Below are 16,789 nucleotides of genomic sequence, written 5' to 3'. Positions count from 1 at the left end.
TTTCGTGTAGCAAGCAGTGCATGTACCAAATTTGGGCCCGCATCTCGTGGTCGTGCGGTAGCGTTCTCGCTTCCCACGCCCGGGTTCCCGGGTTCGATTCCTGGCGGGGTCAGGGATTTTCTCTGCCTCGTGATGGCTGGATGTTGTGTGATGTCCTTAGGTTAGTTAGGTTTAAGTAGTTCTAAGTTCTAGGGGACTGATGACCATAGATGTTAAGTCCCATAGTGCTCAGAACCATTTGAACCATTTTGAACCAAATTTGGCTGTAATTGATCCCGTGGTTTAGGATATCTTGGAGCTGTGGGGGCACCATTTGCACAAAATAAATCCTAATGTATTCGCCAACCTTCAGTTTGAGATAAGTGATTGCCTCATTTCAGAGCTAATGTTCAGTGTTCAAAGACTGGCTTGGTTATTTTATATTTGACTGCACGCTAGTTAATAGTGGTAATACAGTGACTAAATGCTGGTATTAAATCTTTGAAACATTTAAAATACAAACTTCTCTCTCACTCCATATGCGAGTAGAATACTACATGTGGTAACAAACACTGATACAACGTACTCTCTGCTATGTAAAAGTTGGTACTTGAAAGATCTGTGATACTTGGGGGAGGGGCAGCATATCACAGCTCCAGTATTAATGTTCCTCATTTCCCTAATAAGGAAAACTCAGCTTGTTTTGGATTATTGCGAATTAGAGGAGAGAGAGAGAGTAACAAATTCGATACACGATCTTGGGTGGCAATCCTTAGAACTTAGGCGTTTTTCCTTGTGCTGAAATCTGTTGAATTTCAACCACATTTCTCCACCGAATGCGACAATATTTTTTGACATTTAACTACACATAGAAAAATTACTATCGTAATAAAATAAATCTGAGCTCGCACGAAAAAATATAGGTATTAATTTTTCCTACGTGCTTTCCGAAAAAAAATAACGTCGAAAAGTAGTCTGAAAGTAGTTCTGCGAACACTGTCCAGCACTTAACTTTGAATTTTAAAGTAGTGAGACAGATGTGTAACAACAGTTTAGGAAAGCAAGGTCAATCCTAATACATAAAACACTCGTCGGAATTTCTCGCCGTCTCCATTTTTTACCTTTTTCTATGCAGTACATAATTGTAGACACACTTTTGGTGTCTTGTGAGAGTTCTTCAATTACAGAAAGCCCCCGGGAATGCTCTGCTTTGCTTCGTTACCTCATTCCTGCCAATGACTGTGTTTTCAACGTCTGGGTTTACGTAATCTGTTTATCTTCTTTAATCAGCTATGTAATTAGGACTCAAGGTACGGAAGCAGCTGATCAGCGCACACAAAAGTTCGTTGTTTCAGATGCTTCTGTTTCTTGCTTGACCTCTCACGTGAACTCACCCACCATAGCATTAGTTTCTCTTTTATTCTCGCGAAATAGCGACGGTCTGTGCAGAGAAAGTAGTAGCTGTAGGGTAAACTCGGTCATCTCTAATAGCTGTAAAAGTTTTAGCTAACTCAACAGGAGTAACGCCAAATTGCCTTTTGCTCAAACTTGTTTTATCGCTTTTTTTCGTACGATAGACTTCCGAAAATATTGAAAAATATTACATCTTTATTTTCTCAGTTCTTTTCTGCCGCTTTCGTACACTTCTGTAGGCGTTATCCGATTTTTTCACAATAGCTAATTTTCTTCAGGTGTGCGAAGTGGTGTTATACAGTATCGACTCTCTACCACATGCCTCCCCGTGGCTAAGTAGGTTTAGGGTTTCCGTATTTTACGTACATAGATTGAATATGGAGGTGGTTTATGTGAGGCTGCGCTCTGTTCTTTGCCCCATTCTAACCCAGTCCGAAATAGCGCTCCGTAAATAAAGACCGGGTTGTGGCATTAAACGCATTCATCCTTCACTTATGCACACATCATCGAAAATATCTACCCAGATTTTGCACAAAGCCGGCATCGTTCCTTCCATATTCTGACAGCAATTTCCTTAGAACAGGTTGGTTTAGGCGTCAGGTTAGTGTCACGTTAACAACATTACGAGATTGTTTGCTTGGCCTGTGGAGCGTTTTAAGTGAAAATTTATCACTGGCCCATTTCCTTCACTTTTTAACTCAAGTTCGCAACGGCAACGTCTGCCAACGAACGGCTTTACATTAGTCTGGATTGCTGTACCCTTGTGGTCTTATCAGAGGCAAAAGGTATTTCACTCTTGTACCACAAGCACCCATATTGCAACGTGAGCTAGGGAATTTCACGGTGCGTTTATAGTAGTCACCGTTTTACCACCTTGCTCTTCAGATAAGACAAGATGCGGTATCTAATATAAAAATAATAGAATGTTATTTTACGCAGTTTGGTGGTACGTAGTAATAAGCTAATAGTTTCCGAACGTCTACATTTGAAATCGCTGTGAGATGTTAAAATTTTGGTTTATTCCTTACTAATCAGTGAACAGGTTTTGTGCCTTTCAGTAGCTCCCCTGTTACTCAATCCATTGTTTACAAATCGTAGACAGATATCACGATCAAATTTCGGAAACGTCAATCATTGACAGACTTTCCACTGCAGGTATTAAGCAAATCGTTGCATACTAGTATGGTTTTTGGTTCGTCCAGAAATTGTTCTATAACCATATCTCCAGCCTCCAGTCTAAAATTTCACGTCACCTTTTAAAGACAGATTCAGTAAGTGGGATATGAAGCTCTCTGAAGTGTTTCTATTCCCAGTGAAGAGGTCACCAACGTCAGTAAGTTAGGTACTTCGTTAGCTGTCTCGAAACTACGACTTATGCCAAATGGTTCTGAGCATTATGGGACTTAACATCGGAGGTCATCAGTCACTTAGAACTACTTAAACCTAACTAACCTAAGGACATCACACACATCCATGCCCGAGGCAGGATTCGAACCTGCGACCGTAGCAATCGCGCGGTTCCGGACTGAAGCGCCTAGAAACGCTCGGCCACCACGGCCGGCGACTGATGTCATTAAAACACGCTGCTGAGCGTCCTATTTTAGCAGAATAGTTAGTCGTGTCATGAAATAATTTGGTATTCACATGATGGTTAAACGTTTACTCCAGCCTGCCAGCATACCCGACTTAGCATGAATGCAAGCGCACATGCAGAATGGAAAGACCACGTAAAACTAATTGGAAGAACGGCAGATGCAAGACAGAGGTATGTATATTGATAGAAAGCTAAATAAAGCACTTCACTCAGGGAAAAGAGGTATCTTACAAAACCATGTTTTGATGGATTCTTGACTATTGCTCGACAGTCCGGAACCCTTCCAAAAGAAGATTAATAAAGACTATAAAGATGACACAAGTAGTGGTTTTGTTGATGATTCATTTAGTAAACGTGAGAGAACCGCAAAGAAGCTTACGCAACTCAGTGGCGGACGCTGCAGCAGAGCGTTGTCATAGAGGCTTATCGTTTAAATTCAGTGTCTCTTCAAGACGAGTAAGAGAATTTTCTCCGAGGTATATTTTCTGAAATGACCATAACAGTAAAATCGGAGAAAATTGAGCTTGTACGGAGGAATCGTGTCCTTCCTGCATACCGTTTGTGAATGGGACAGGTCAGGAAGGGAGGAAAAAAGTGTATTATATACAGTGTTTCAAAAGCCTTTGCATCAAACGTCCAGGGCAGGCAAAATAAATGTGGGGACCTGCGAGTGTCATCCATATACTTAAGTTCGCATGCCGGCCCGTCACTTGACGCTACAGCAGCGCTCGTAATGGGTTAAGTCAAAACTATGGCGCCCATGACGTTTATGGGATAACGCATCGGTATGAATGGCATCCCTTTCCCGTCACCCCATACCGACAAATTATGCCTCAAAGCTCGCGTTTTTGAGAGCGTATTGATTGTGTTCACCCCATCTTCAGATTTTTTCTTTTATTTACGTGTCGTGAACATTTTTTTCTATACGTCCGACGTTCTACTGTAGCTATCTTAAAACTTTCCGTTGCAGAAGTCTGCGACGCTATTAGTAAAGAAACAACGTTCTCTACACGTAAATAAATGTATACATCTGAAGCTGAAGTGTCAAGCATCTTGAAATGTCTTCATGGAAGAATAAACGCCTCTAAAAGCAACTGGTTGCAGCTAATTCATGTGAATGACGTGTTTCTACAGTTGCAATGTACTGATACGTCCAGAATGAACAAGAATTATTTAGTAATGTTGGTACGAGAAACAACAGAAAAACAAAATATGGCAATGAGACATACAGTCCCAGTCGACAAAAGTAAATTCGCGTTTTGTGGCCACAGATAGTTCTTTAGTGTGTGTTTTTTTGTCTTCAGCCCGAAGAGTGGTCTGATACAGCTCTCCATGCTGCTCTGCCCTTTGAAAGTTTAGTCATCTCCGAAAAACTTCTACACAGTGCATCCTTTTGAATCTGCTTACCGTAGTCATCTCAGTCTCTCTCTACCATCTGCGATCTCTCTCTCTCTCTCTCTCTCTCTCTCACACACACACACACTCTCTCTCTCTCTCTCTCTCTCTCTCTCTCTCTCTCTCTCACACACACACACACACACACACACACACACACACACTCTCTCTCTCTCTCTCTCTCTCTCTCTCTCTCTCTCTCACACACACACACACACACACACACACACACACACACACTCTCTCTCTCTCTCTCTCTCTCTCTCTCTCTCTCTCTCTCTCTCTACTAAATCGGTGATCCCTTGATGTTTCTTAATGTGTGCTTTCAACCGATCCCTTCTTTTAGTCAAGGTGTGCCACAAATTTCGTCTCTCTCCACTTCTATTCAGTACGTCCTCACTAACTATGTGATCTACCCACCTAATCTTCCACATTCTTCTACAGCACCACATTTCGAAAGCTTCTATTCTCTTTTTGTGCGAACTGTTTATCGTCCATGGTTCAATTTCAGACATGGCCATTACCAACCTACATTTTGTATCCTCTAAACAATATTAGGAAGCATTTTTTAAGAATTTGTCCGAAAATACCTTTGATGACTGAGCCTCTAGGCGTGGGCTGTTACTGTAACACTAAGTAAATGAAGCCTCATTTTTTGTTCATTTAAAAAGTCGCTTGAATTTCACACCCATTGGTAGAAGTATATCGTCTGTATTACACAGAAACCAAACTGAAAAAAATGCGAACGAGAGAATGGCGAATATCTGAAAATGCATAACGCGCGGAATCCAACGCGAGCATCACACTCTCCCACGAATTTATTCCGCTGGCCGGATTGAAACCAATCGGGGGTCGGATCAGACCCGTGGGCACCGGTTGCCCATACACAGCCTGAGAGACAGATCATGCCATGGGAAACAACTTTCTTTTTACAGGCAAAGTGTTCGGTGACACAACTCAGCTTCACTAGGAGTCGTTCGGTATTCGCCAACCCTGGGGCGACAGGATTTCACCGAACTAGCAGGGTCTGCTAACCAGCAGTGCTGGATACTACCTATCCCAGTAACCTGATAGTGTTATTTTGCACAAGAATACCTTAATGAGTGCCTGTCAGTGGAGAAAGATATTTCAGAAGCGAATCAGGAACCTTAATTTTGCTGGGGCTACCTCGTTTCGTACAAAGCAAATGACTGCATTATAGGCAACACAAGCCATATGTACGCCACAAAGTGCTTACATCTTGATGCGTCTCAGGAGCATATCTAATACAAAACGACACTTAGCGTCTTCGGGAAGTGTCAAGTATCGTTTTTCTTTACAAAAGTTGTTCTCCATGACATGATCTCAAACTCCTAGAAGTTTGATGCAAAGACTTTGAAACACCATATACAGTATATCAACATAGGTGCCCTCTGCTATAAGAAGGTCTGTGCAATGTAGATGTTATCGTGGATTAATGTTTCAACAACCGTAAACCTATTTTTGCAAATCAGCATTTCGCAACTATTAATGTCTGAAACTGTATATCAAACAGCTGAATGGATTTTTCAGTCTATTCTAAAGAACTCTTCTATTAAAGGAAGGAGGATTAGGGTCCACGACGTCGTCAGTAGATGTGTGGGACTCATTACATGTGGGGAAGGAGCGGCATTTTAAAGAAACTGTGTTGGCTATGTCCATTAACCTGTGAGTCATGTCCTATGTATAAGAACAGTGGTTTGTTGGCTTTGTATAAATGGTGTTACAAGGCTCAGATACAACGGTCACATGTGGAGTTTGACATGTGCTGAAGCACAGTTTTCTGCAATATACCACTTGAGAATGCTACAGTCAGTGTCGACTGTTACGTTATTTTAAAAGTTTTACATGACTGTGAACCACAACCATGAGAAGTTAATAAATTCAAGTGTTAGGAAGTCTTTTCTGAAGGGATTTGTGTGGGGTGTAGCCTTGCACAGTAGTGAAACCAGTAACATATGATGTTCAGACGAGAGAATATGTGCCCTATAGCAGATTCATAAATTTAGACAACATTGTCAATGGAGTACAGCGACCTAGTGCTATATTTAGATTAAAACCAATAATACAGATAGCAATAATATTAACGGCAGGACTCCGTTATGAACTGATTGGTAGTAGGCTGTGATGCCACTGTACCTGGCTTTTTAAATCCCACCAACCACATGCATACCTTACTGTAAGTCGTAGTGTCTGCATTTAGATCTGAAACTAAAAGTTTTTGCATCTGCACGTTCATCTTTAGGGACTCCGCAAAGCACGTTACGGTGTGTAGTAGGAGGTACTTTGTGTATCACCTTCATGCAACCAACGTTACTGTCATGAATAGTGCGCGGAAAAATGACTCTTGGTACGCCTCCACAAAAATTCGAAGTAGTATGTTGGCTGATCCTTCTTGGAACGCACGCTCACGCAATTTTAACAGTAAACATTCCCTCCGTGGACAACGCATTTCCTATAGTGTGTGCCACCGGCGTTGGGTAAGCATCCCTGTGACGTTTTCGCTCTTGCTAAACGAAACCGTGATTGTAATTTGCTGCTCTCCTTTACATTTTCTTTAGCTCCTCTATTAATCCTACATCAGGAGTCCCAGACGGACAAGCAATACTAAATAATCGCTCTAACTATAATTAAGGTATCTATTTCGTGGAAGACTTGCATTCATCGCGATTCTTTAAAGGAATGTGTCTGGCATCAGCCTAACCTACATAAAGTTTCAGGTTGTATGTTTATTAACGTCTTTTGCAACTGTAATGAAATTCATGTTAAGACCAGACGCGTTTCGTTTTATAATAAAGCATCTTCAGTGGTGAACTGTTTCTGATCGTTACATTGACATACTTAGGTAAAAGGTTTTTAAATTTACCATCACATGATAAAACTTCAGATGGATATTTTGGTACTTCAGGTGAAGGCCTCCAGGAAATACTTTTTTCCACAGTTTGCATGGGGGCTTAGTAAAAATATTAATGCAAATAATTTTAATTTTTTTTTTTTTTTTTTTTTTTTTTTTTTTTTTTGCTTTAGTAGCTGTCTGTCCGATTACGAAGTCTCGTAACGGTTGGCCCTGACTGTTATTGTTACGCAATCTGACTGCTTAGAACAATAACAAAGAATGAAATGGAAATTTTCATTAACACAGTTAATTAATTAAGCCCCCAGCAACTATAAAACCAACGCAACAACAAGCACAAGAGTAACTGTTCTGTGTGTGGGAGTGTGACTCAACGTACGCATCTGGCACGGTTCTTCTTCAACAACACAACAATTTTTAAATAACATTATACTGAATTAATTAAAGAAAATACAAATACCATAATTACTCAAGAGAACCACAATTACACTCTAATCCAAGAACACAAGCCAGATGCTTTGTTGACTGAACCTGTAATGACACATTATTTAAAACATGGAAATAATGAAAAATAAATCAAGTTTCGTTACCTTCATATATTGACCAAAATCACTCTCATAATTACAATATATCTCCATACCGCCTCGCTATTACCACATCTGAACAAGAACCTTTCAGTATCACATCTCAGCAAGCACTCCCTACTAGCACATCTGAACACCAACTGACTACTACGAGCTCTCCCCAAGCAGTGACCTCTAGCACATCTCAATAATGACAGCCCGTGGAGGCGGCGGAACAATGCTCTCTAGCGATCTCTGGCGCTGTGGCTCAGTGTAGCCACCTTTCATATGCCCTTCCTCCACGGCTAGAATTTGATGGTATTTTTGCCAGCATTGGTGGTGAAAATACCACCAAATTCGTCAAAAAAATACAGACAAAAATAAAAGATAATATTAATACGTAAATATCATATAACTAGATAAAATTTTGGCTTTGCACTGACCTTTCAATAACCTAATATATAAAATACAGTAAGCAATACAAATTCTTTCATACATGTGACTTTACATAACAGTTTACACAAGTATTATGTGGTTAAACAGTTCAATCAATAGCGTCAGCAATGACGAATATGTGCAGGTAAGAGTCTCATAACTTTCCACAAACAGTAATACACAATAAATCAGTTTATACAAATATTCACATAAACGCTTTCCATAGCCCAAGAATAAGCAGTTGACAGTTCCAGCAGTAGCACCCAGCAATGGTCAACAGGTGCAAATACCACAAGTAACATTTTTTCAATAGAAACAGTCCATCAGTGGCACCCAGTACTGTTGAATAGGTGCAGACACCAACAAGTAACACCATTTCAGTAGAAGCAGTCCATTAGTGGCACCAGCAATGTTGATCAGGTGCACACAGCGACAGGTGACTTCATTTCAGTAGAAGCAGTCCATCAGTGGCACCCAGCAATGTTGAGCAGGTGCACACAGCAACAGGTGACTTCATTTCAGTAGAAGCAATCCATCAGTGGCACCCAGCAATGTTGAGCAGGTGCAGACATCAACAGGTGACATCTTTTCAGTAGAAGCAGTCCATCAGTGGCACCCAGCAATGTTGAGCAGGTGCAGACACCAACAAGTAACACCATTTCAGTAGAAGCAGTCCATTAGTGGCACCCAGCAATGTTGATCAGGTGTACACAGCAACAGGTGACTTCATTTCAGTAGAAGCAGTCCATCAGTGGTACCCCGCAATGTTGAGCAGGTGCAGACACCAACAAGTAACACCATTTCAGTAGAAGCAGTCCATTAGTGGCACCCAGCAATGTTGATCAGGTGCACACAGCAACAGGTGACTTCATTTCAGTAGAAGCAGTCCATCAGTGGTACCCAGCAATGTTGAGCAGGTACACACAGCAACAAGTCACATTTCTCAGCAGAAGCAGTTCAATAAAATACACTGTCACTGATCACACTGTTCATCAGAGTTTATAAGCAGAAATTAAACATGTCCTAGTGGCACCAATATTGTAGAAAAGGTACAAGTAACAGTCCATAATTTTTTTTTACAATCACTGATCACACAGTTCATCAGCAGAAATTAAACATGTCCTTGTGGCACCAATCATGTAGAAAAAGTGCAAGTAACAGTCCATACTATTCACCATAACTACTGAGACAGTTCAGTCATGAACAATAGTTTGAATGCACATACAATTTCTTTAACAAAATATAATCAATGCTCTTACACTAAACATACAAATCATAATAAACACACAAATGATATCAGTTAATTGTCACATTAACTATTACAGTACACAATAACAGTTAACCTATAATATTTATGGGTGTCAGTGCAAGCCACTACCAACAAATAAAATAATATTTAGGAGATAGGTGGGTAGGATTAGGAAAGGAAAACACACAAAACACATCCACTCATCTTTCATCCTCATTAAGTGCTACTGTGTAATTGAATAGTGTTAACTGCGTAAATGTAACTCTGTCCAAGATTTGATGTTCATCATGTGTACCAAGTAGTAGTGGCAGCAATGTATAACAGTCAATAATAGTTAGTCAACGTCATAGTCATCATGTCAAGACCAATGTTTGCCAAGCCAGATCAAATTGTACTGTTGCTGAACAACTGTCAGTGAGCCAAGATATGCAAATACTTCCTCTCTTCAAAAAAAATGTATACTGCTTTTTGATTTAACAAAGTGTGTGTGTAGGCAATCTTCTTTCTACTTGAGTGTTCTAGTCTGCCATCTTCATCCTCCTTGTTCCATATGGACCAACAAAAAAAAAAATATGCTCCTCACTTACTTTACCTCTTATCCACCAAACTCCAATAATCATCACTTAATCTTAATACTTCAATAATACGTCGATACATATAAACCTCAGCACCAATATCATTTCACTTCCATAACAACTCTTTCCTCTAGTCAGTCTCCTCGAACAAGTACAGATAAAATCCTAGTGCAACTTCAATTCAGCATCCCATACAATCCGAAGACACATTGTCCACACACCACCTCTGTGTATTCCATCTGACCCAAATTTTCTACTCATTATAAATTATAAGATACATTTTGGTTCCTTGTCCATCATTAAATAAAAGAAATGCATACATGACCTCTAACAGACTTAGTTCGAATAACTCTCAGTAATTAAGTACGATTACGGAGTGTGAATAATCATAATATTTCACAGTGTGTACACCACTTCAAGAATCATGGCAGAAGCAATCATGTGGAGTATTCCTTGTGTCAAGTGTCACTTCCTATTTCAATTGCTCACGAAAAATGCAGTGTAATACTGTCAATGGTCTAAACCTAGTTTTGGTCTGTCATGTCGTTAGCTTCCTTCCTATTAGCATAAATTTATACAGCTTCCATAAAACCTCAGCTCATGTGACTTCTATGACTTTCTTTTACTAATGTCGTTCGTCGAATTATAGCAGTTCATTTTCTTATCTTAAAAATATAAGGCACTGAGCGTAAGCAAAACATGCAATAGCGAGTAAATATACCAGTAGAGAACAGAATGTCAACAAGTGGATGCAGCACAATCCCTACAACGAGGCTCTGCCAAGTGAACAATCTATAATTAATACCACAGTGTAACCTAAACTCTATATTTGTACACAGTATATCAGCATTTCTATATACTAGATTGAAGAGTAGTTATGACAACAAAACAGAAATGTGTAAATATGCAATCCATAAGCAAGGCAGCAAATATGTTATCTATCATAATAAACAGGTCATTAGCATCATATCAGCATAAGCAAATAAATGTTTATATGTAATCTTAATAAGTAAACATGAAGGCGCAAGCAGATAAATCACAAAGTATAACTTACATATCTAACCACATCAGCACAATTAATCAGGTGACAATTATAATTTAAATAACTAAGCACAGCAGGCACATAATAAAAAAATATGACATCAGTGAAAAAGCATAGCAGCCAAGCGATGCATAATATACGCAAGTAATAACACTGTTCATTAATCAATAATTGTCAAAATCAGTAAATGTACACAAGCACGTCGCTTCACAAGTAATTTCATAGAACATAAAATTTAGCACAAAGTATGAGTCACGTAATCGCGAGCAGCAAATTACGTCTAAAGTACGTACCTAAGTGAAATTATGTTACCTGAAAAATAAACTCAATTAATAGTTACCCTTTTTAGTTTATTAGTTTCATCTTCGAAATGACCTTCTTCCTGAAAATTTTCTCCAAAGCAAGTCGTCTTAACGTCGGACACGCACAGAATTTACCTGAAGGTCTTAAATACTTTATACAACCGTATCCTGAAAAATACTGAACGTTAATAACATAATTTATGAAGTCCTTATAGCTTTATACAGAATTTAGTCGGAGAAATTAGACTGTGTATTTGTTTACGTCTGTCAGTGCATTCGCACTGAGCGCTCGATCAGCTGTAGGCGCGTGACGTAGGAAGGTAATTGTTTGCGGTCAACGACTGCCTTGTGCGGCGCGCAGACTGACTGTTGCTTTGAGTATGTGCCGCCGCCAAACACAGCGCGGTATCCTTGTACTCTCTCCATGTTTACGTAAACTGTTGGTTTCTCACAAGTATGTCATTCCACAAAAATTTTTACGTTAGATATGTGATGTATTCCCTTAGAGCGTCGAGATTTAAGAGTTTCTACTTCAACAGTGTTATCATGTATAATTTTGCGAACTCTATATGGACCGTTATAAAGCAGAAAAGATTTGCGACACAAGCCTTTTCCTTTATGAGACAAACGGTGGGACTTAATTAACACCTTCTGGCCAACTGACAAGATTTTTAAACGACCAGGACGTTTCGCTGATTTCTCTCTTCTAGCATCCGCCGATGCAATATTTTGTAGAGCCAGGTTGACAACTTCAGAATGCCGCAGTTTCCGTGAAGGCGGAAAAGGAACGATTTCAGAAATGCGATTTGTTGGTACTTTATTTTTTAATATCAATAGAGGCGGTAAAGAAGTTGAGTCATTAGGAAGTTCATTCAGAATGTTTTGAAAAATATGAAGATACTGATCCCAAGTTCTGTGATTCTGATGACAATAAAGACGGCACAATTTATTGATTTCCTTCATCCATCTCTCTGAAGCATTAGATTGAGGGTGGAAAAGTGAAATGAAAATTGGTTTAATTTTACGACGCCGTAGAGTACTAAGCCAAATTTTAGAGCGAAACTGTGATCCATTATCTGATATAACCTTATCAACATGACCAACTTCTTTAAGAAAATGTTTGATGAAAGCGTTAGATACTGAACGAGCTGTTGCTTTGCGTAAAGGTGTAAAACACACATATTTTGATGTCAATTCCACTGCTACGAAAATGTACGCAAAACCATTAGTAGAACGAACCACTGGACCGAACAAATCGACTGCAGCCATGTCCTTTAATTTCGCTGGAATGATAGGAAACAACGGTGCTCTGTGAGAAACTGTTGGCGGCTTAGCCTTTTGACATAATTTGCATTTGGCAAGAACAGATCGAATACGTTTTTCCATATTACTGAAGTAGCAATTTTCTCGTAATTTATGAAAGCATTTTCTGGGACCAAAGTGCGCATAACTGAAATGTGTGTACCAAATCAATTTATTGACCCACTCATCAGGAATACAAACTAACCAAACAGAGTTGTCGACCGATTTTCGTTTGAAAAGAATATCATTGCGAACTAAATAATACTGTCTGATCGCTACGCTTTCCTTTCTCCTCCACTTCTCCTTAATGTCCTTCCAGATTGGATCCTTATTTTGCTCCTTAGCGATGTCCTGGAGCGAAGACGAAATAAAGTTCTCAAACGCAACACCTTGAATGTACATCAAACAATAATGGTTTTCTTTGCCGTCCTCTTCGGCACTTTGTTTCAAACCCATAGGTGCACGTGATAAAGCATCAGCAACAATATTTGAAGATCCCTGTATGTAAACAATACTAAAATCAAATTCCTGTAGGTACAACGCCCATCGTGACAATCTGCCATGAGTTAATTTTGTCGACATAAGAAATTCCAGAGCTCGATGATCGGTGTAAACCTTAGTATGTCTGCCAAACAAAAATGTGCGAAATTTTGTGAAAGCCCAAACAACAGCCAAAGCTTCAAGTTCCGTAATCGAATAATTCTTCTCTGATTTAGAGAGAACACGGCTTCCAAAGGCAACAGTTTTCTGTACTACAACGCCGTTTTCTTCTATCTCTTGAAATAAATGTGCACCTAGGCCTTTGTATGATGAGTCCGTCGCCAAACAAAAATCTTTAGATAAATCCGGATGTGAAAGAAGTGGGGGCAGCAACTAAAGCATCACGAAGTTGTTCAAATTCTGACTGAGCTTCCTCATCCCAACACCAATTAGAATTTTTTCCAGATAATTCACATAAACGAGGTGTGGCCAAATTGTCCAATCTAACAAAGCGTCTAAGAAAATTACAGACACCAAGGAAACTACGAACATCACGTTTTGTGGTAGGAACAGCATAATTATGAATAGCGTCTAGTTTCTCTGGATCAGGGAGAATACCTTCTGTAGAAATAATGTGACCGAGAAATTTCACCTGAGAACGACCAAATTCAGATTTTTCCAAGTTCACTGTCATGCCAACTCGTGCAAAAATACGTAATAATGAATCCAAAATTTTGTTATGCTCACTCCAAGAACGTTTAGCAATAAGAATGTCGTCAACATAAGAAGTAATATTGTCACGAAGATAAACAGGTAAAATTTCATTTAAGCTACGAATGAATGCTGCTGAAGATACAGTAAGTCCAAACGGTAATTTCCGAAACTGGTAACAGTTACCAAAGGCTAAAAAAGCAGTATATTTTCTACAATCAGGGTGGAGTTCTATTTGCCAAAAACTTGCGCGCATATCAATCGTGGATAAAACTTTAATTCCATGGAAATGTTGAAGAAGTTCATCTAAATTTTGTGGACGGTCAGTTTCAGGAATAATAATATTATTTATCTGTCTGGAATCCAGAACCAAACGAATTGACCCATCCTTTTTAAGAACAACGTGTAATGGGCTGGTATAAGGACTGACTGCTGGCTCAACAATGCCCTGATCTAACATGTATTGAAGTTCATTCTTAACCTTGTCTCTGTAAGCCAAAGGAATAGCGTACGTTTTTCCGCGAAATGGTGTGTGTTCTTTTACTTTAAATAAATATTGTAAGCCTTGTATAGTTCCTGTGTGATGACTAAACACTGTAGCATGTGAAGTCAAAATATGGTGCAGCTCTTCTCTTGCAACGTCATCTGGCACTTCAGCTTTCTTAACCTTTTCATTAATTAATTCTTCGCTATTAATTACATCATCCATCGCGTCCCTGTATCTATTGTCATTGTCATGAATAAACACACTGTCGTCATAATGCTCAACAAAAGCATCAGAAGTAAGAAACCTTAAACATTTTGTATCTGATTCAGATCTTGCTAAACACTCGAAAAATTTCAAACATTTCAGCATTCCGGCAACAGTCAAATTCACACTTCCTTCTTTAAAGTTCAAAATTGCCTTATGTGCGTTAAGAAACTCCATACCTAAAATAATCTGTGTACTGAGTAATGGAACAATAATAAAATTAGCAGAAAATTCGTATCCTTGACAAATGAAATTTAGGTTGGTCTGTTGTTTAACTTCCACACCTTTTCCAGAAATCGCTCCTCGAATTGTAGTTTTAGAAATAGGTAACACGGGACAGGCAATAGTTCTTTCACATATACGAAAAACTGATTCACTAATGACGTTCAATGGGCTCCCAGAATCTAAAACTGCAGTGAACTTATTCTTACCCACACATACTTCAATAACAGGATGTAAAAATGCGTCTACATTAGTTTCCTTTTCGTCTAACAAAATGTCTCTCATGTCTTCCAGTCGTACGTAGTGTAAAGTCGAAGTGTCATTACTTTCTGAACCGTCTATATTGCTGCCAGAAGCCGAAGCTGCTAGTCATTGTCGATTGTTTGCGTCACGTCTTTGATTATTCGCGTCATTTCGCGGATCAATTTCTACTAATTGCACTTGTCTCTCTGAAGTTCTGTCACGTGGAGGATGCCAATTAGGTCCTTCCTGTCTGTTAGATGCAAATTCTTGGTTGTGTCTGTTATTAAAATTTCTGTTTTCCTGTCTGTCTGCATAACTACTTCTTGTGTAATTTCGACTGTCACTTCTGAAATTATTGTTGTATCTACTACCCTGGTTATTTCTGTAGTAAGAATTTCTGTTACTGTATGAATAATTTCTATCTTGATGATACCGATTACTGTTTCCGTATGGTTGATCATTCCGGTAGGAATTACCGTTATTATAATTGTCTGTGTAATTTCTGTTAGAACGTCTGTTATTGTCATAAGGCTGGTATCTATTGTCCTGTCTGTTACGTCTGTCATTCTCAAAGTTACCCAAATAACGTCCGTTCCGATCACTATCCCTTTTCTCTGAAAATGTATTGTAATTACTGCTACTGAAAAAATTACAAGAAGTCCCGTCGTCGTTGTCATACTCAAGTTCTTGTAGCAAAGTCTTAAAAGTCTCAATGTCGTCTTTACATCTTCCGGCTAAAGCAATTTGTCTTATGGATTGTGGCAGCTTAGTTAAACAAATGCGAATTAATTCAGTCGGACTGTAAGGGTTGGAAAGGAACTGATTCTTTCGAATCATGTCTTCAAAATATTCTGCTGGCGTGCGGAATTCAGACTGTTTGAAATTACGCTGCATAATAAGACTGTGTTTGACTCTGTCTTGCGTGTTTTCGGACCAATATGCCGATAGAAATGCATGATAAAAATCATTCAGATTATTACAATCTCTAATGAGTGCACGCATCCGCGTCGCCGGTTCGTTTTCTAAATATCCACACATAAATTCCAGTTTGTGACTTAGTGGCCAATTTGGTGGGAGTGCATACATAAATTGATCTAACCATGCACATGGATGTATGTCATTTTTAGAATTGCGGAAGATCTTAAATTTCCGAACAGTCAAAAAGTGTTTATAGTCAAAGTTTTCGCCTCGTGGCGACAAAGACCTACCGCGTCTGTCCCAGTTTGAATGTCGATTATTGTCAAGTTCGCGCGCCTGGCGCTCTCTTGTTGTGTCCCGTAAATGAAATAAATTACTTTCTTCAAACCCCTCTGCTATCTGTGATTCTAAATTTCTTCTGCTGTCTTTTTCTACGATTTCGCCTTCAATTTGTTTGACTTGCTTTCGTAATGCCTCAACTTCCCTTTTAACGCGTTCATTAAATTTTCCCTGATTTTCAACATGCTTATTTATGTTCTGGTACTCTTCGGTTTCTGCAAATGGTAATGGAGCTGTATCATCTGAATCTCTATCCCCATTTAAACTAAGACTTGTCAATTTATCTGAAATCTCCTCAACTCTTTCCGATAAATCACCTATTTGTTCTTTCTGTCTATTTACGTCTTCCGTAAGTGTCGCGACTCGGGTTTCAGTATTAACACATTTGGTAGTTAACTGTTCAT

At 39.2% G+C, this 16,789-nt stretch overlaps 1 protein-coding gene across 4 annotated transcripts in view; it reads left to right on the top strand.

The window, feature by feature from the left end:
• LOC126194747 (glycerol-3-phosphate acyltransferase 3) overlaps window positions 1-16,789 on the top strand; it is a 227,502-nt gene that overhangs the window by 134,744 nt on the left and 75,969 nt on the right. The gene's annotated exons all lie outside the window — the stretch shown is intronic.

Source organism: Schistocerca nitens, chromosome 7, assembly GCF_023898315.1.
Source record: "Schistocerca nitens isolate TAMUIC-IGC-003100 chromosome 7, iqSchNite1.1, whole genome shotgun sequence".
Classification (NCBI taxonomy): domain Eukaryota; kingdom Metazoa; phylum Arthropoda; class Insecta; order Orthoptera; family Acrididae; genus Schistocerca; species Schistocerca nitens.
The sequence above is the reverse complement of the archived record's forward strand: the minus strand, read 5'-3'. Positions and strand labels throughout refer to the sequence as shown.